Source organism: Cnephaeus nilssonii, assembly GCF_951640355.1.
Source record: "Cnephaeus nilssonii genome assembly, chromosome: 3".
NCBI lineage: Eukaryota > Metazoa > Chordata > Mammalia > Chiroptera > Vespertilionidae > Cnephaeus > Cnephaeus nilssonii.
In genome coordinates, this window is record NC_137074.1 from 94,390,997 (window position 1) to 94,411,120 (window position 20,124).

A 20,124-nucleotide genomic window follows, 5' to 3' on the forward strand; every position below is an offset into this window, starting at 1 on the left:
TATAGTTTTTCAGGAAATATATAATTCTTATAAACATTTAAAATAAAAATCCTTGATGAAATTAATATGAAAATATTGCTTAGTGAAAGCATTCTCTGGGAACTAAACTGCAGAGAACTAGGATATAATTTTCCAGTGATGAAAGGTATCGTGTCTTCTTTTTCTTTTTTGAGCTCTTGTGTGTACCAGAAATGGGACCAGCATAGTGCATGCATTATCTCTAATCCTCATGACAGCTGCAAGATAGGTGTTATTATCATCTTTCACTACAGTTAGCAGGGGATGGAACCATCCTACTTTCCATTATTCAAGGCAATCTTAAACTTGATACGTGGATTAGCTTTATCATCTGAGTGACCAGCAACCTGTTTTTATCATATTCAAATATCAATAACTGCAGTGAGGCTTTGGAGAGAAGTCAGAAAATAAGCAGTTCAAGGGTGCAGGCAAGTGTCCAGGAATCCAGGACTTAGTGTCCACTCCTACCTGATAGAGCTTTTTTGTACCATTTATTGTACTCAAATATTCAGCAGCATTATATGGACTACATTTTCTGTTTCAGAAACAAAATTAAACAAATTTTATTTAAATTTTTAAAAAATATATTTTATTGATTTTTTACAGAGTGGAAGGGAGAGGGATAGAGAGCCTGAAACATTGATGAGAGAGAAACATCAATCAGCTGCCTCCTGCACAACCCCTACTGGGGATGTGCCCGCAACCAAGGTACATGCCCTTGACCAGAATCGAACCTGGGACCCTTGAGTCCGCAGGCCGACACTCTATCCACTGAGCCAAATCGGGCAGGGCCAAACAAATTTTATTTAATAAAATTATTAACACATTAAGAGTGTGATTACTTAAATTCTTCATCTTCAAAGGTCTTTTCCCCATTCCTCCAGGATTGTTGAAGGAAAAATGCATGAGGCCAAAATGGTAGGGATTATAAATTTATTAGGTCATCTGGATACCAAATGGGCTGAGCCCCAAAATGGCACTTGCTCCCAAAGTCAGGAGTCAAAGGTTTTTAAATGACTCTAGGTGAGCTTTTTCTGAGCGGAGCATTCTTTGGGCAGGTCTGGAGGGGAAGAATAATGGTCTCAGCGAGTGGAATGTGGTCTAAGCAAAAGGAAATGTCCATTGTGAAGTGGCCTAAAGGTCAGTTCCCAGGGGAAGGGGTATCAATTCAATTATTTGATCAGACCTAACATTCTGGCCATTTTGGTTTTTTTTTATGGAATAGGGACCAAGGTCATATCGTCCATAGTTACATCCTGCTGAGGGGGGACTTTGAGATCACAGGGGGATGGACTTTGATGTTAGTTGGCTGGAACACTGTATAGATTCCTCCTTGTTGGAGCGAGGGGTCGCAGCAGCATGATTTCCCCGGGAGACTGGTTGGTCGGGAGGCAGATGTATGTGTTTTCCCCACAGAGGAAGAAAAATTCCCTGATCCTGGAGACAAGCTGAAAGGTATAGGGAGAAGAGGTGGACTAAAGGGTATGAGGTTCCTTTTCCTGGTTCTGTACTCCAAACCAAAAGGGTAGTCACCATGGTGCTACCAATAAGGGGTGATAGATGAATGGTTGATATTTTATTGTAGTGAAAGTGGGTGGGAACACTAGAATGGGCTGTTATCCAAGGGAAAAGTGAAAGGGAAGGAAAGGAGTGGTTGAAGCCTCTGGCATGGATGGTTGGATATGTAAAATGGACCAGCTGTAGGAAATAACCATTGGCTTCTGGGGAGACCTGGTAGTCAACCCACTGGGACCAATGGTTGTTCAGTAGTTCTAGGTAGTTCTGTGGTGTTGCAAGCTGATGATGGGAGATGGCTTATTGTTATATTTCCCTGTGACCTTGTAAAGCATAAACAGGCTTGGGCGATTAGTGGGGTGTGCAGAGTGATAGGACCTGTGGCCAGGATGGAGGAAGGAGCTACTTTAATAAAGATAGAATACAAGTACAAAAAATAAGGGAGGCTTGATTTGCCTGGGCTGTAGGATAATTACCTAGAAGAGTGTCTGCCTTTTTGAGAAATATAGTTCCCTTTCTGTTTTATAAGCTAGAGTGAATTTTGCCTGATTCCATATCTTGATTGGTATAAGGATGGTGGTATACACTGAAGAGGAGAGGGAAAGGCAGAGGCAGAAATTCCTTGCCAAGGCTGGATTGGTCTGGGTTAGGAGGGAATGTGTAAGGCTAAGTGTTTGTTCGAGATGAGTGGAGGTGAGAAAGTTCCTTACGGGATTAGGAGAGGAGGGTTGGAATAGGAGGGTTGAGAAAGACACTTAATCCCTACTCCTAGGGTCATTATTGTCCCAAGGCGGCGGGGGGTGGGGGGTGAGGGGAGAAGGGTATGTTCAGGATCTAGAAAGAAGGAAATATCTTCCTATGGGTATAAAAGTCCCCTTGTAAAGGTGAGTCCCATGGAAAGGTGAGAATCCTGATGCAAAGGGAGAAGGGGCAGTAGCTAGGAACTGGAGGATTTGTATTGGGAGAGGAGGTGGCCTTTCAGGGAAGTCAGGGTTTGTAGGGTTAGTACCTAGGGGGCAAGTGTAGGGATATTCACTCATTCGTCCTCTTCTTCTGGGATGTGGGTAAGGCGGAATCTGGTGGGCCTGATCTGGTGGCTGTTTTACTTAAGGGACTCCAGCTCATGTGATAGAGGTGTTCCTGGGATGGGTTTTAATATAGAAAGGTGGAACCATGGGGTATGCCCTGTTAGTTCAGCTGCAGTTGGGAAAGTTAGGAGCACCTGATAAGGGCCTTGCTATCAGGCCTGTAAATTATTGATGGATATCCTTCAGGAGGACCCAGTCCCCTGGCTGTAGAGGAGTAGGGGGGATGACTCCCTAAAAGGTCGAGGGAGGACCTGAGCAGCATGTTCTCTCAGTAATTGTCAGACAAGATTTAAAATGGGGACATAGTCCTCTAGAGGGGTCTCTGTGGAAGGGAAGTTTCCTAATAAGAAAGATCTTCCATACATGAGTTCAAAGGGACTAAGAAAAGATGGTGCAGGGGGAGGGTTTTCCTGATGCACCTAAGGGCTAGAGGTAGAAGAGTAAGTAGTTTAAGGTTCTTTAGCTTCGAGAGTTAATTTAGTTAGGTGAGACTTAATTAAGGAAGTTGCTTTTTTCTATCTTGCCTGAAGGTTGGGCCCAGAAGGGGGTATAAGTTCCACGGGATGTTCAGAGTGGAGGAGACCTGTTGAGTCATCTGAGATATGAAAGCAGGCCCATTACCTGTTTGTAATGAGGTGGACAGGCTGAGTCTGGGAATGATGTGCTGAATGAGAGCTTGTGTGACCTCGGAGGACTTTTCAGACCTAGTGGGGAATGCTTCTACCCAGCCTGAGAAGGATCTACCAGGGTTAAGAGATACTTGGTTCTTTTAATAGGGACATGTGAGTGAAGTCCAGGGATTTGGCCCCTGGCCTGATGAGGGGGGAAAGAAGGTCTAACCTGTCCTTGGGGAGATACTGAGTAACAAGTAAAACAAGTTTTGGTGCTATGTTGCAGTAGGAAGGCTAGGTTAGGACATGTGATGAGGGGGTTTAAGAGTTGTAAAAGCGGTCTATATCCTATATGTAGGGAATTGTGAATAGCCTGTAAGATATTAGGGGTCTGTCCCTAGGGAAGGATATATTTTTCCTGAAATATTAACTGTGGTTCTTCCTGAGTGGCCCTAAGAGCTAATAGGGACAGAAGTTCCTCTGGAGTAAACTTGGGAGTTATATGAGGTATAGCTAAGAGTTGGGGAGATGGAGGCTTCCTCTGAGCTGCTTCCTTGGCCTCCTGGTCTGCTTTGTTATTTCCCTGTCTTACTGGATCATTCCTAATTTGGTGTCCATTGCAGTGTATGACTTAAAGAAGGCTCAAAAAAGGGAGAGAGATTCCTAAATACCACCTGCAGGAAGAACTGTTGAGGCTTTCAATGATAGTGTAAAGGACTGTGAATGAGCAGTGGGAATAAAGAAAGTCTCCAATATAAGGACTTAAGCAATAGGAGAGTCTGGGCAGGGTTGTGTTAGTAAGTGTTAGCTTACTAGGAGAGAAGGGGTCCCTTCTGAAGTCAGGGGGCAGGGTATGATCATGTCCTGACTCACTGGACAAACTTTTCTACAACTTTCACAAATAACCAGCTTTAGACAAAAAGTAAACAACCAGCATTTCTTAGATTGACATTTATGAACACACTTTAAACATACCCTTACTTTCAAGAAAATTTACCTTCAAAAAAGTACAAGAGATATTGTACTAAATAAAAGCTAATAAAATGTAATAAAAGCTAAGAGCAGGTGATTTTAAAACTTGTCTAGCAATCAATATAAATGTTTATATGGTTATCATTTAACCCAGCAATACTTCAAAGCCTTTAAGTATCAAAGACTTTGGAAAATTATGTATAGGCCTATGAGGCGGTGGGGGGGGGGGGGGGGAAGGGAGGGGGAGCAGGCCCTCCAGCCTGTTCTAGGACTGCAGTTTCCAGGCCTCCAGCCACTTGGATTTAAAACTGCCCCATTTTTCCTTAGAGATAACATGCTAAGGTTTGGGTGATAATGAGTTCAGCTTCTGATAGTAGCCAGACTGTTAAGTAAGCATTTGCAGTTTTGCAATAAAGAAAATTATTCTTCGGGAAGTGTGGTGAGAAGGCTCTGAGGTGAGAGCAGTTTTCCGAGCATTAAAGGGGTGGGAATGCTGGCCTTGGGATCTACGGGCTCAGTGAGGGGTCCCTTTGCCGTGTCATAAGGGGCATTTCAAGAAGACTGAAGTTGGGAACTCAGAGGCAAAAATACCCAGCAAGCCACAGAAAGAAGAGTATTTCTTGTCTAGAGGAGGGGACAGTCATGGAGGAGATAAGGTATTTATGGTCTAAGGCAGTGGTCGGCAAACTGCGGCTCGCGAGCCACATGCGGCTCTTTGGCCCCTTGAGTTTTTAGCAAAGGCCAGCTTAGGAGTACCCTAATTAAGTTAATAACAATGTACCTACCTATAGAGTTTAAGTTTAAAAAAAAGAAATTTCAATCATTGTACTGTTGATATTTGGCTCTGTTGACTAATGAGTTTGCTGACCACTGGTCTAAGGTAATGGCTCAACTTTGTGGGGTGAGAGTGAAACCGAGTAGGTCTGTGGTTTGGGAAAACTGGGTTTTATAAGGGGATGCACAGGTTTTATAAGGTAGAAAGTGAAAAGAGTGGATAATGGGGTGTTTAGTAAGATGCAGTGTAGAGGTAAGGTGGCTAATGGCTGTGAGACTAGTCTGTCAACCCCCATAACAGAGACTGAGGAGGGGACAAGGGTTCCAGTGAATTTGGGGAGGGCAGAATAAGTGGCCCTGGTGTCAATTAAAAAGGAGACCGGCTTATCTGCCACCACAATAGTTACCTAAGGCTCTGTCCTGCTGGTGTAAATCTGTGGGGCTTTGCCAGGGCCTAGGCAGCTTTGGTCTTCAGTGGCCAGTGCCAGGAGGTCTGGGAGCTCCAAATTGTATCCAGAGGGCGGCCTTGCTAGACTGGCCAAGGTCCTACCTGGAGGGGCCAGACTGCAGTCCGATTTCCAGTGTCTTTCCCTCCTGCACCTTGGGCAGGGCCCAGGTAGGGGTCTCAAGTTTGGGCAGGACTTGGCCCAGTGTGCTTCCTTGTTGTATTTGAAACATGGGCCCGGAGGAGGCTTAGCCCTGACTTACCCTTGATTGGAGGACCGGCACTTACTTTACGATTCATGAGAGTGGTGGCTAGGAGCTGGAAGGCCTCCTACTGGGCCTCAGCCTTGGCCTGATATTGCCTTTGTTTTTATATTTGTGTCTCCTCATCTCTATTATTAAAGACCTTAAAGGCCAGGTTAATGAGGGGTTTTTTTTGAGGGTTTTGTGGAGCTGTGTTTATCTTTTAAAGTTTGTGGTGTATGTTGGGGGCTAAATGGGGTATAAAATGGGTGTTCAGAAGAAGGGTTCCCTCTAGGGAGATGGGGTCAAAGGTGTTAAATTTCTGTAAATCCTCTGTGAGGCAGAAGAGGAAAAGAGCTGGGTTTTTGTCAGGGCCCTGGGTAATTTCATTAAGTTCGTCACAGCTGACCTCCTTACGGGCAGCCCTTTTGAGTCTGGCAATTAGGTAGGTGATTATATGGCTACGGAGCCAGTACCCTGGAGGATTAACCTGATAGTCCCATCTCTGGTCAGTTTGGGGGACCATGTCTATGCCTACCTAGTTGGCTGCCATGTCCTGTCTATGGAGGGCATCAGCATGGTCCTGAGCTGCTAATCAGATGGTCTCCTTCTTCTCTGGTGTTGCAGAGTGTGCGGAAGCATGGGACTTGGTTGGAATGTCTGTAAGGAGGATTCCCTGAAAGGTGGGGCTCTCTGAGGGGACCTTGCCAAGGTGGCAGCACCTACCTTGACTTTTCCAAACAAGTCCGATCCCCCGGGGTGTTTTGCTAGAATCTCTATGTTTAGTCTTTAAAGACCCAACCTTGTAGAAGCATATACTACTTTCTTAAGGATACTTACCCTGCTGATTGTATCTAAAGGTTAATTTTAGTTCAAGCTGTTGTGACAATAAAAACCTAAGAAGGCAGGCGAACAGGACTGCTATTTGCTCCTTAAGTAAAACAGTGCCTTAGTCTGCTCTTTCACAGAAACGTGTGTCAGAGCAATCTGTTCATCCATCGCTCAGGGTCTGCTGGTCAGCCCCAGCAGCTGGTGCCCCGTGTGAGGAGGCCAGGAACGCAACAAAACACGGCTGAACCCTTGAAAACCAAGAGGGAAAAAAAACTGAAGTAACTGCACAGTAAGTCATTAGAGCCCGCTTGGGATTTCCAAGTTTGAGGGAATTCTTTCTCAGCTAAGGCTTCATAATGGGACAACAGTTGTCCACAGAATAGCAGCAATGTATCACAGTGCTTAAACAGATATTAAAAGCAAGTGGTGACTCTGTTACAGAAGAACAGCTAAAAAGCTTATTAAAAATTGTTATTATTTATAATCAATCCTTGGTTCCCTGATGCTGGAACACTAGACCTTAATCTCTGGGAACAAGTGGACAGGGATTTAAAGAGAAATCAGGCCCAGAGAAAAACGAGTGCCCTTGTCATCATTAACTATATGGGCTCTTGTTCAAGATGCACGTCATATTGAGGATCAAAAGCCTACAGAACAACAGGAGGATTTACCACCACCCCGTCCTCCTGAAGCAGAGCCTGTAGAGCCTGTAATACATAAAGCCCCACCGCTGGAGGAAAGATTTCCCGATCCTCCACCTCCAGTGTGGGAGTCCATTAACTAGATCCTCAGTTATAGGATCATGTGTCAGGCAAGCCATGCTAGAAAGAGAGCTTTTAGCATGCCCAATTATGCAAGATCAACTAGGTAATAAAGTTTATGAGCCGCTCTCCTTTAATACCTTTAAAGAAATAAGGAAAAGTGTTAGAGAAAGTGGGGCTAACAGTCCATTTACAAAAGGACTCCTTAATGCCTTGTCTGAAAATTATCACATAACACCTTGGGACTGGAAGGTTTTAGCCAAGACAACTCTGGATGCCAGTCAATATCTATTATGGAGAGCAGAATATAATGAGAACTGTGAACAGTAGGCGGTTTGTATGTGTTCACTAGCCACCCCGCCCAGGAGCCCTCTGGGCTGCATTCTAGCAGTAAATCCCGAGCACTATAAGACATTTTCTGAAAAATCCAATGAAAGGACTCTGGCTTATTAAGTCTTGTCTGTAGGTTGTACACACCTATAAATATTGTAAGTAGAGTATCTCTGTTAATTGTTGTTTTGTGTCTTTGTTGTTTAGTTTAATTTGTTTAAACATAGTAGATATGTCCCTTTGCTGGGGGCCCCCAGCTACTTGTAGCAGGCCGAACTTGTAGCAGGAATTGCAGGAAACTCCAGGAGCTGCCAAGAACTCTTATTATCAGGGACCTTCCTGCTCTCCCTCTCAAGACATCAGCCACTAGAAACTCTTAGCTAGTAGAAGTTCTTGTCTGTCTATAATGTAACTTGGTTACTAATTAATGTTCTTTACTCATTTTCTTATCTTTGGGGGACTTAGTTTGCATTTCACCATTTTATAAATATAGGGAATTGTCTGTCTCTACTATTTGGGCTTTATGCCACTCAAAACCTATTTGCTATACTGAATTAATCTATAGTAATAAAAGCGTAATATGCTAATTAGACCAGACGTCCTTCCAGATGTCCTTCCTTCTGGACAAAGCCACAGCAAGCGGGGGCCGAGGCAGAGGTGGCAGGGGCCCCTAGCTGGCTGCTGCAGTGGGTGGGGGCTGGGGCCAAGGCCCTTGCATGAATTTTGTGCATCAGGCCTCTAGTGTGAAATAAAATTCTAAGGTTCATGTCCCAGTCCAACTTTTATGAGTACTCATTCATTTACTTTAGTGTTTTTTTGTTTCTGTTTTTAAGATATCTTCTTACATACAAAATTTCATTTTATTAGTCTACTCAAAAAAATAAGAACATGGGAAATAATTATTTAAGCTCCCCAAATATTTATCCTAAAGGGCTGGAGCTACAGAAATACCCTTAAATAGGCTGCAGAAGTGGCAGCAGCGAAGTTGGGGGGGAGGGTGCACTCTCCTTGTAAAAAAAATCGTACTTTTACACTAAAGTCATTAGAGGCCCAGGAGTTACTGCAGTGCTGGGAACAAACCCCAGGACATGCTATCTCCCCGCATGCACACCCACCCTTTCTCCAGACTCCTGAGAGTTGTCAAGGTCATATTATCTCTATTATACTTCTTAAGAATGTGAGTATATTTTCCATTGGAAAAATAAGCCTATTTCTAAAAGTAAACAGAGAAAGGGTTTTCCTATATTTTCCTAAGAATCAAAGGTTATATATATATATATATATATATATATATATATATATTATTATTATTAAAATAATTATATTATGTTAGTCAGGAACTTGATTACTTTAAATGAATAAATTACTTAATACTGCATAATAATAATACATAAGCTTTTAGTCTAATATATTTTACTACCTTCCCAGGGTTTAAATTTTAATATTTTATTTCTCTCCTTATAAAGAAAATTTTATACGTAAGATATATGGGAAGCTCTGTCAAATAAAAAACAATAATTATATTCTATTTGTATATGCATATTAAATAAATTCTAATATGCTTTCATTTATAACTAATTGTTATAAGTTATAATATTGTGGAATATTATGTTTTACAGAAAGGACAAGATTTCATATCATTTGCATTACTCTATAAAATATCTGAATTTATGAAAACATTAGCAGAAAAAAATCAGAAAAAGCAACAATTTTATTATAGAGCAACAATTTATTATAATTATTAAATAATTATATAATTTTTGTGACTTTTGTTGAAAGTATTACTAATTCTTAAACTTTTTGTTTTTCAGATATTAGAAGCATTTTTAAAACAATTTGGTAAATTAAATATTTCTCTCAGCAGGCAGTCTGGCCTGCAGTAATCTGACTAATACTACTGTGCCTCCCATCCCTCCGTGTAAGCAAAATAAGCGGTGGGACCACTCTACTGAGGCATTCCATTGGGAAGTTTGTCGAGGAAATCATGCCTATTTGATGGTCCTAGGGGACCAACAGGTTATAGATTAAAGCCCACATGGTCATTTATAAGCCAACCACACTGACATTCTGGTACACCGTGCGTCTAATGCTAGTTACATCGGTTATGCAGGCATGCCTAGGGTTTGGACTAAGGGAGGGATGAGTTCCCCATGACCTCAAGTACTAGGCTTGCCAGTTCAGGAAACTTTATAGAGATTAGGCCATGTTTTCAGCTCTTTGAAATTAGAACATGATAACTGCCAGAACTCCTCTGGCCACTATAGTATAATTTTACTAATATCTTACTGACAATAGCCTGATTTACACCACTCACCCTATGTCTTTGTTATTGGTCCCAATCTACTAATAAGCCATAGTTCATCTTTCTAGGACAGGTTGGAGAAGGAGCTTATTTTACATCCCGTATTACCACCCAAAATATTACCTTATTAAACATCAGCACTATTATGGTACTTAGGAAACAAGCAGAAATCCTGATACCTGTTAATATCACCAGGAAATGGCAAGGCTATCAAAAGAAAGAACATTGAGCCAATTATGACCCAGAAGATTTTTGGGAATGCTCATTGCAGCCATTCTCTCAGCTGTTGTTATTCTTACTACTGCCAACGTTGCTGTGGCGGCCCTTTCTGAGTCTGTGCAGACGGCCACGTTTGTAGACAGTATGACCTATAATGTAACTAGGGAATTCACTATACAACAGCATATAGATAAAAAAATATTAGCTAGACTACAGGCAATAGAGGCAGCCATTGAATATCTGGGGTAAAGACAGAATGCTCTAGCATACAGGCAAGTACTTAATTGCAATTGGGAGCATAAGCACATATGTGTCACCCCTTTAAAATGGAACAGTCGTCACCACCATTGGATTGATGTTAAAAAGCATCTATTGGGAGTCTTTCATGATAACCTTGCTGAATAAGTAAACATGTTGCAAAGGCAAATTAGAGAGCCCTTACTTGCTATCAATAAACATGAAAAACAGACTACTGCTTGGAATACAATAAAGGGGCATTTGAAGTGGATAGACCCCACCACATGGTTTCCTAAAATCAATTGGTACCTGATCGGACTAACCATTGCTGTCACTGTAATTCTCTTTGTTTTTCTTATAGTCTACAAAATCAGAACTCGAGCAGTGGACGCGCTTTGTAGACCCTGACCTTCCAAAGTTCGCTGCCTTCTTCTGTCTTCTGCAGCCAGCAAAACAAAAGCGGGGGTGGGAGCAGGGGCATGTGGGGAAGCATGGGACTTAGTTGGAATGTCTATAAGGAAGATTCTCCGAAAGGTCGGGGGCACCTGAGGGGACCTTGCCAAGGCAGCAGCCCCTACCTTAGATTTCCAAACAAGCCCGATCCCCCTGGGTGTTTTGCTAGAATCTCTGTTTAGTCTTTTAGACCCAACCTTGTAGAAGCATATACATTCTCAAGGATACTTACCCTGCTGATTGTATCTAAAGGTTAATTTTAGTTCAAGCTGTTGTGACAATAAAAGCCTAAGAAGGCAGGAGAACAGGATGCTATTTGCTCCTTAAGTAAAACAGACCCTTAGCCCTCTCTTTCACAGAAACGTGTGTCAGAGCAATCTGTTCATCCGTCACTCAGGGTCTGCTGGTCAGCCCGGCAAGAGAGGAAGACAGATGGCATAAATGTCATGCCAGGTCAGGTCACAGAACTGGGTCAGCTACTCAAATTCCTAGTAAAGGTGGTCAGGCCTGTGGAAAAAGATCTGAGATGCCTCTCAATCTGTGTAAGATCATATGTGGAAAAATGGAATGTGTACCCAGACAATAACTTCAGTTCCTGCTCCCTCCATCAGGGCAGAAGTGGCTGTTGAGGAAGGTGCTCCTTGGGTGGCCCCAGAGCGATGTTAAGTGGGAAAAGGCTGTTTTGGAGCTTGTGTTCTCGGGATTTGAGCCCTCAGGGGCCAGAGGAGAAGGTGGTTGCTGGTTAGGAGATTCTGGTTTGGGGGAATGTACTACATATGGGGGAGGGGGCTAATAAGGGGGTGGAGGCCAGTGGTTTGCTGGGTCAAAAGTAAATTCACAATCAGAAGTATTAAGGGTATGATGTTTTGCCTGAAGGAGAAGGATCTGATAGGTATAACATGACTGACAGAGAGAGGGTCAAGACTGGATGGTGAAAAAGACCTGGATGTAGGGAATCTCTGACCATTTTTCATTGCAGTCAGAGCAATTACCTAAATCATACAAATTGAAATTATAAGGTGCTATTTTCAGGGCATTGAGACTTATTATCTACTTTATATTGTGACCAAACAGTGTTACAAAAGAAAATGAGGTGTTTGAGCATTATCTCCCCTGTGAGTGTGCAGAGGGAGTGTAGCGTGGCCCACAAGAGAGGAAGGGTGAGTAACAGACCACAAATCCAAAGGTGGCTGTTTAGGACAGGTGTCCCTGTTGCTGAAGAATCACCATGAGGAATGGATCCCAATCCAGAAGGACCCAAAGCTGAATGGCTGAGGAGTCTTCTGGCCTAGTGGTAGGACTTTTGAGATGAGAGACTTTTGAGAAGTCTGTGAGAGAGAGTAGGCAGAAGACTCAAGACAAGGGAAATTGTGGAACATCACTCACCTTGAGAAGATTGGCTAGTGTGGGATGGAGGGTCAGCAATGGAGAAGGAGAGATTCTTGATCTGGTATCCTCCTTGGCTGGTTTTGGAGGGACCATTAGGGAGGGAGGCCTAATCTAGGCTGGAAATTGAGTTACCCGAGTAGGATTCAGAGGTAAGACCAGATAGAGCTGCTGCCTACCACTCTCTGAGTAGCAGGTAAGTTCAGAGAGACAAAGAATGCAAGTGGGGTAAGGAGTTCATAATCCAAAATATCATCTTCCTACATTGCTCCCCCCTGCCTTCCTGATAAATCCATGAGTCTGTTTCTTTATCAAGTTAACTGAACTTCTTTACTCTATATACCCATCCCCAAGAAAGAAACGGGCAGCCATGATAAGCCATTATCTATGAGTGTGCCCTTTCTCCAAAATTCTCTGAGGTAATGTTTGTTAATTCTCTTTAATGGTTAAAGGTCTGATCTTCTAACTAAGTTTGCTACATTTTCTTCCAGGAAGATCTAAGTTAATTCAATTCTGCTTACATCTCTTAAAAAAGCTTATCTTTTATTACGGAAACTTCCCTGGTCTGGAATGAGAATATAGCCCTACTTAATAACAAGGAGTACACCACTCTCTTTGTCTTAGAGGTGGGAGGAAATGAAGAATAAGATATCAACCAAACTGTTCAACTATGGCTATTTCCTCCTCAAATTCCTCCTTCTAAAATGTGTATGTTTCTATTGAAGTAGCAAAATAATGCCAGTGGAAACTTGACACTTGTGGCCCATAGTATGTCCTCAGTTTCCGGAGGTGTCCCAATATTTACTTCATACTTTTGTCTTATAATTTATAGGCTTTATTTATGGATGCACCATGTTTCAAACTGTTGTTTCTTCTGTTTTATGAAAAAACAAACAAACAAACACAAAACCTTGAAATATTCTTCATCACAGTCTACTGGTATCCTTAAAATCACTAATAACTTCTGAGAGTGCAGCTCATCCCTGTACATCACCACTTTTACCAGGTTATAGCCCTTGTTTCAAGGTCAATTGCCTTTAATTCAAGTACAGTACTGGACTTTTAAGTAGCCACTGTTGCAGTTATGTTCTGTAAGAGAATCTCTCTCTCTCTCTCTCAATCTCTCTCCCTTTTTATATTTCCAAGGAAAAAACTTTGTTCTTATAGGGAGTTACAGTGAGTGGACAAGAATTATTTCAGGTAATTCCAGGTAGTCTTTGCCAAAGCAATTTTCTTACTTCTAACAACTTACCCCAGATAGAGTGGAACAACAAATAACCTTTGGTTAAGTCCTATCTACAGAGTCAACCCATGGGATAGCCCTTGTTTTCAGTTAGTCTCAGTAGCCATTTCCAAGTAGGTCATTGCTTTATCTGCTTTTTTTTTTTTTTTCAAAACAAAAGACTTCATTTGGGAAACTTTTACGTAAGATCTGTCCAGTTTCACCTTTCCTCAAATCCATATTGTAGCAGATGGACCCAAACCACATTTGCTTATCCTCCATTTATCTATTTTCAAAAAGAGAAGCACACTGTGCAAACTTCCTTTCCAAGTCCCCTCTCCCTACCTCTCATTCCTCCTCTCTCTTTTCTCTGCTATTCTTATGTGAACTTTCTTCAAAGCCATGAGTTTGCACAACCTAGAAGATAGAAGCCCATGATCACTGAATTTCCCAGGGGCAAAAATGGGATCAGGGGGTCAATGTATAAATGCCATAGGTTCTAGCCTTTCAGAAGGGAAATTGTGAGGTGCATTGTAAAGTTCTATAGGGCATTTCTATGTAGATTGTGCTACAGGTACAAAGATCAGTAAACAAATCAATAATACAGTCTTTTTCTTCCTACTCCTTCACTCTTGTTTCTTGGAATCTTTTCCCAAAACAATCAATTATCCATAAGTCATTGTTTCAGGCTTTTTTAAAAATAGAACTCACATATATATAGTTTCTACTAACAGTAGCCCTAGAAAACAGACCCTCTGAGTGGGAGACTGAGACTTACCTCATATGACAAGGACCCTAAATATTGACACGGAGGCATAAAAGGAGTGCGATGCTAAGAGCTGAGATTGCAGCATTTGGGTGAAATGCATTTGAATCCTCCAGCCTGCTAAAAGCAGTTACCTCACTCTTCTAAATAATATAAGGCTCCATTTTTATTTGTTTGTTTGTTTGTTTGTTCTGAGTCCATGCTAAGACTTCAACTGAGTGGAATGACTTGCAAGATGACATGCTGTCTTCTCAAATTCACTGTTATCTCCCTTTATAACTTCTAAAAACAACTTTGGTTAGTGCTCAGTATAACCCAAGTTGAGTACTGTGGTCCTTTATATTAGAGGAACTATTTTGTTTACTAACAGAATTACAAAAAGTGTCCCAGTAGAAACTGGAAAAATATAATTAGGATCAGATCTTAAGAATATGGAACCAAGATGGGGAAAAAAAAACAACAAGGAATGTTATTGACCTACAAACATCATTCAAGAACTTAGAATTAAAAATTTTAGCAATGACACTTTGCAATTAATCGGAAGATGCTGCTGCTAGGATAATGGGAAAGCTCCATGAAGCTTGGAGATGATAATGCTTGCCATTTGGTTGACAGTTTCTTTGCCTGTTGCTCATGTTTCACCTCAAATATCTTCTTCCACTTTTCTTATTCAGGGATTTTCTCTGAAGCCATGGAAGCAGACTCCCAACCGTCAAAGGCAGTCTCAATGTGTAAATGAATTCCCACCTTGGGGGAAACCTTCAGTAAATGAGGGGGAGGGTCCTCCGTGTCTCAATGCTCCCATTTCTTATTCTTCAAAGAGAAAATTCTGAGGCACATTGTACCAATCACTCAGAGGGTCTAAACCAGTATTAAACCTCAGAGTCTGCAGAAGTGACTAGCTCCACAATACATCCTTGCTAATTTTCTCTCATTTCCAATTTTACTTCCTTCTTTAAGGGGTCATCATCCAAAGAATATATCTGTGCCTAGGTTCTTGAATCAGGCTGTGCCTTGGGAGATATGTCCTAATCATTTCCATGATGTAAATAAATAAATAAACAAATAGCTCAGAAATAAAACATATGTGAGTGATGTTCAGTATAAAGAAGGCCACTTCTGTATAAAGAAGGTGGGGTATCTATGGTAACATGTAGCAGACAAGTCTTTTCTAATTTTTAAAGTGAATTGATTTATTTTTCAAGTAGTAAGAATCAATATTGTGGTCGGGAGAAGAGCGATTTTGAAGGATCAAAAGCATATCAAGTGTACATTGGAGATCTTATCGGGGTGATGAAATTTTCTGAACCTGTATTATGGTGATGATTGAACAAATTAGTAAATTTACTAAAAAATAATCATTGAATTCTACACTAAAAGTGGAAGACCCTTATGAAATATAAATAGTTTCATGATAAGGTAGTTCAAACCTAAGCAAAACCCCATAAAGAAAAAAACAACATAAAAAGCATATTAGATGTAACATCAGAACAGGTCTCCTGATTTTCTGTTTTTCACGACCTTGTCATATTAGACAGAATTCTTTAAATTGAGATCAGAGAGCCTCAGTAATCTTTTGACATATCTGTTCCAAGGCCTAATAAATTTAAGTTCTGTGAAAGAATCTTCACTTGATCAGGCAGAAAGAAAAGAAAGATAAAAGGAGAAAAGAAAAACTCTTCATGGCCTAAACTAGACAAGCACAATATAATGCAGAAGCTCAACTACAAATAGGTGGCGACACTGGTTTCTGACATGAGGAAATGATTTGGATCCCCGCCCAGGACACTTTGTACCTTTCCAAGTTTAGCTGTGTACAGAACCAGAAGATGATGCATGATATGGGAACTAGAAAAAACCTTCTTGAGAGTTCTACATTTTAACTCTCTGACGTTTCTTTCTCAATGTGCTTAAAGCATCAAATGAGCTGGGATCCAGAGAAAAAGTCATCCCAAACCTGAGGCAAATGCCATATAGGCAAATAAAATTCATGTGCATTGAAACTTTATTGTATAGAGATTTAATGCATTTGTTTTATAAGTGATTGAAATTTATAAACAAAAGGACTCTAATTTAATAAAAAATGTACTTTTTAGGGTACATAGTCTTTTCCTAAAAAATTATTTCTTTATATAACTTAAGTTTGGAAAATACTATATTATATATGGCATTTTATAAATATGATAAGTTAATTAAAACTACATGCTATAAAGCCAAGCCGGTGTGGCTCAGTGGTTGAGCTTCGACCTAAGAACCAGGAGGTCATGATTTGATTCCTGGTCAGCCGATCAATGATTCTTTCTCAGCATTAATGTTTCTATCACTCTCTCCCTCTTCCTTCCTCTCTGAAATAAGTTAAAAATAAATGAATAAACAAAAACTACATGCTGTACAAACCTCCAAATTTCAGTGACTTTTTGTACAATTAAAAGTCTTTATTGCAAAGTTCATATATTTTAAATTAAAATTGAATATTTAAGAAGAGACTAAAATATGAATGTTGACTTAGATTACTATATATTATGTTCACAAAAGTCAGAGAAATGTAGTTTGATGAAGATTCAATTTGAGTGAAAGATGCATCTCTGAAGTAGTACAGCATTTCTATCATCATTGTTAAGGGAGAATCCAAACATTCTGTCACTATAGAGAAGCCCCCATTTCTTGGTATGTTGCAGCAAGTCTTATGTCCTTTACATGTGGAGGGCGCCTCTATGTAGGATAAGGTGACCAGACGTCCCGCTTTTGGCCAGACAGTCCCGATTTTTAACAATTTGTCCCGCGTCCCGCGGCATTTTAAAAAAGTCCCGATTTTTGGAAAGAATGCACTACAAGCTAGGGAACAGCGGGAGAACCGGAAGGGAATATACGGTTTTCGGCGGCCATGTGGCTATTTAGCCAGGATATGAGTTTTATATTAGTTTTGTTTATTTTATATTGTTAAACTTTAATAATAACAAATAATTGTTGAGAACTGATTATCAAGAACTGCTTATCAAAGTTCGCATTGTTGATCAGTTGTTAGAATTTGACCACCATTGTTTGGACCTAATGAACAATGGCATTTTTGGGGATTGGCAACGACGAAAACATTTTGTAACTGTCTCTCAGACGATACACATCGTACTGCGTGCTAGTAAGCTAGTTAAACAAGTGATGTCATTACAAATCAGCTATTCAGATAATTTAGGTAAGTAATTTATTTATTTATTTCATAAATACATAACTTTTCTTGAATTTAGCAGACAGTACTCGTATTATTTATATTTTATAGTGGCGGCAAAAAGTCTAGCGCCGGCCTTGAAAGTGACACTTACGACTTACGTTACGGCAAATTCAGAGGAAAAATAATACAAGTTAGTATTGTTATTATTTAGAAATAAATATAGGATTAAATAATTTTTAAAATATAGTTACTTTATAACAATCAAATTAATTTAATTTATAAACTAACAATAAAATATATTCATGTAATTATGTACCTACTTACTGTGTTTTTAAGCAATATGTATATAATAATTTATAATATAATTTTAAATTATTTTTTTTAGATTTTTAACATAATGAGTAAGAAAAGAGGATGCAAATTTAACGATGATCTGAGAAGTGAATTTCCTTTTATTAAAAAAACCAAAAGCGATTACAATATAGACCAAATTTTTAATCAAGAACCCCCCCGGGCTGAAACCAGTTTTGCTCAGTGGATAGAGCATTGGCCTGCTGACTCAAGGGTCCTAGGTTGGATTCAGGTCAAGGGCATGTACCTTGGTTGCGGGCACATCCCCAGTAGGGGGTGTGCAAGAGGCAGCTGATCGATATTTCTCTCTCATCGATGTTTCTAACTCTCTATCCCTCTCTCTTCCTCTCTGTAAAAAATCAATAAAATATATTTAAAAAAATAAAATAAAAAGAAACACCCCCCCCCCCGCCCGGTCAATGGTGTCCCGCTTTACCAATGTTAAAATCTGGTCACCTTAATGTAGGAGCATGTGGAGGAGGTAAGAATCCAGCCCAGGGACCCTCAGGTGGAGGTGGAGGTGGAGGCCAGAGACACAGTGGCAGCTGGAGCGGCCATGTGGAGATGAGGGAACTACGCTGCTTTAAGACTCCTGAGGAGGGGACCATCAGGGCTTGGCTCCTGGCCTCTGGCAGGTTTGGAAAGTAGCTTGTGAAGTGGAGATTTTCACGACCTCTTCCAGGGACCTCAGCGTCTTTAGCATTTCTGCCATCTCCTCCTCTTGCCTGCAGAATTTGGATCTCTCTTCTTTCAGTTCATGAACCAAGGACTTAATCGTCCTGTAGGTCGTGGTGACCTTTCTGCAAGCGTCAGCAAGGCGGCGTATACTTCATGCCTGTTTCTCACTCCTGCCATCCTCTAAGGATGACTGGATCTCCGTGCACTCCTCTTCAGCCGCGCTCAACTGGTCAAGGAGCTGGCATTTCTCCTCAACCTGTGCGGCCAGTGCTTCTGCCAGCTGCACTTCACGTCTTCCATAAAGTCGACTCTGAACAGACTGAAACAGTCTGACCATAAATATGAGACCCACCAAGAAGCTGATGACAGGTGGGCATGCCACTAACTCCCAGAGGAGGAGAGGGACAGGGAGGCGTGAGCCCAGGCCACGTGGAAGCAGATCCACCGCCTCCTCGCCCAGCTTCCCAAGGATGGGCCCGAAGCCCAGGTCTTCAGAGGACCACAGCGCCTCCATGGACCCTCCGCACAGGGACTGCCTGGTCACCAGGGAGCCTCTGGCCACAACAGACCCGATGACACCGCAGCATTCCACCTGTGGCAACCCTGACTGGTCACCACTGATGTGGCTGAGATGGGGAAAGATTTTTAAATAAAAGGTTCTTGTGTCCATGACTACCAAATGATCATTCACCATTCTCCCTGGATGGTTTTGTATGTGTATCAATTAAAATATAGTGAAAATAGCAATCTTAAGTGTACAAGTTGATCTATTTCTTAAACTTTATTACCTGCCTATGGTAGGTATCCAACAACCCTACGTATGCAGGCCTACCTCAGAGAGATGGGTTCACTTCCTGGCTTCCTCAGTAAAGCCAGTATCGCGATCAAGCGAGTGTTCACATTTCAGTGACTTTACATACTAGTAGTAAAAACTGATTTTTTACTTATTGGGCCCAGTGGCTTTAACCCAAGTCATGATTCAGAGGTCCAGATTCGTTTCATGCCACTTCAACATGTGGCTTTGTTCCCTATCTCAATGGGTTTGCCACTTGGGATATTCTACTCAAGAAGGAAATGTGGCTTCCACAGTTTTATTTACTTTCAGCAAGTAAGGGAGACAGGAGATTCCCATCCAAAGCTCTGTCTCCCTCTAGGGGAGGCTTAGCCATTACTTTTATAAACTATTTGGTTAATTACATGTTGACTTCTTTTTTGTAGTAGACTATACTTCCTGGTTGGGTTCCTGTCAATTTCATGTTATTTACAGCTCTTGCCAGCAAAATACTGTCTACTGTGGGGCCTCAGTTCCCCTGCCAGGAACTGGACCTTCATAGACATGGGGTATTAGACGGAGATATGAGAAGTCATAGGAATACTAGAAACCCGTTGCACGAAGTTTAGTGCAATAGACTTTCACCTGGCTGCCGGCACCAGTTTTCCGCCAGCAGCAGTTTACCTCTGGCCACCCGCCGATCAGAGCGCCTCCCGCCAGTGCGATCGGCTACCCTGAGAGGAACTCCGATCCCGGAGGCGCTCCGATCGGCGGGTGGCCAGAGGAAAACTGCTGCTGGCAGAAAACTGCTGCCAGCAGCCACGCTATCGGCCACCACCAGCGTCTTCCGCCGGCCCCATGGGTCCTTCCGCAGCGTTGGCCTAACTGCCAGTGGGAGGAGCGGGAGTCAGGGACTCGCGAGTCCCCGCCCCCCGCTCCTACCACCAGCCAATCGGCCACCCTGAGTCCCGCCCCCCGCGCCTCC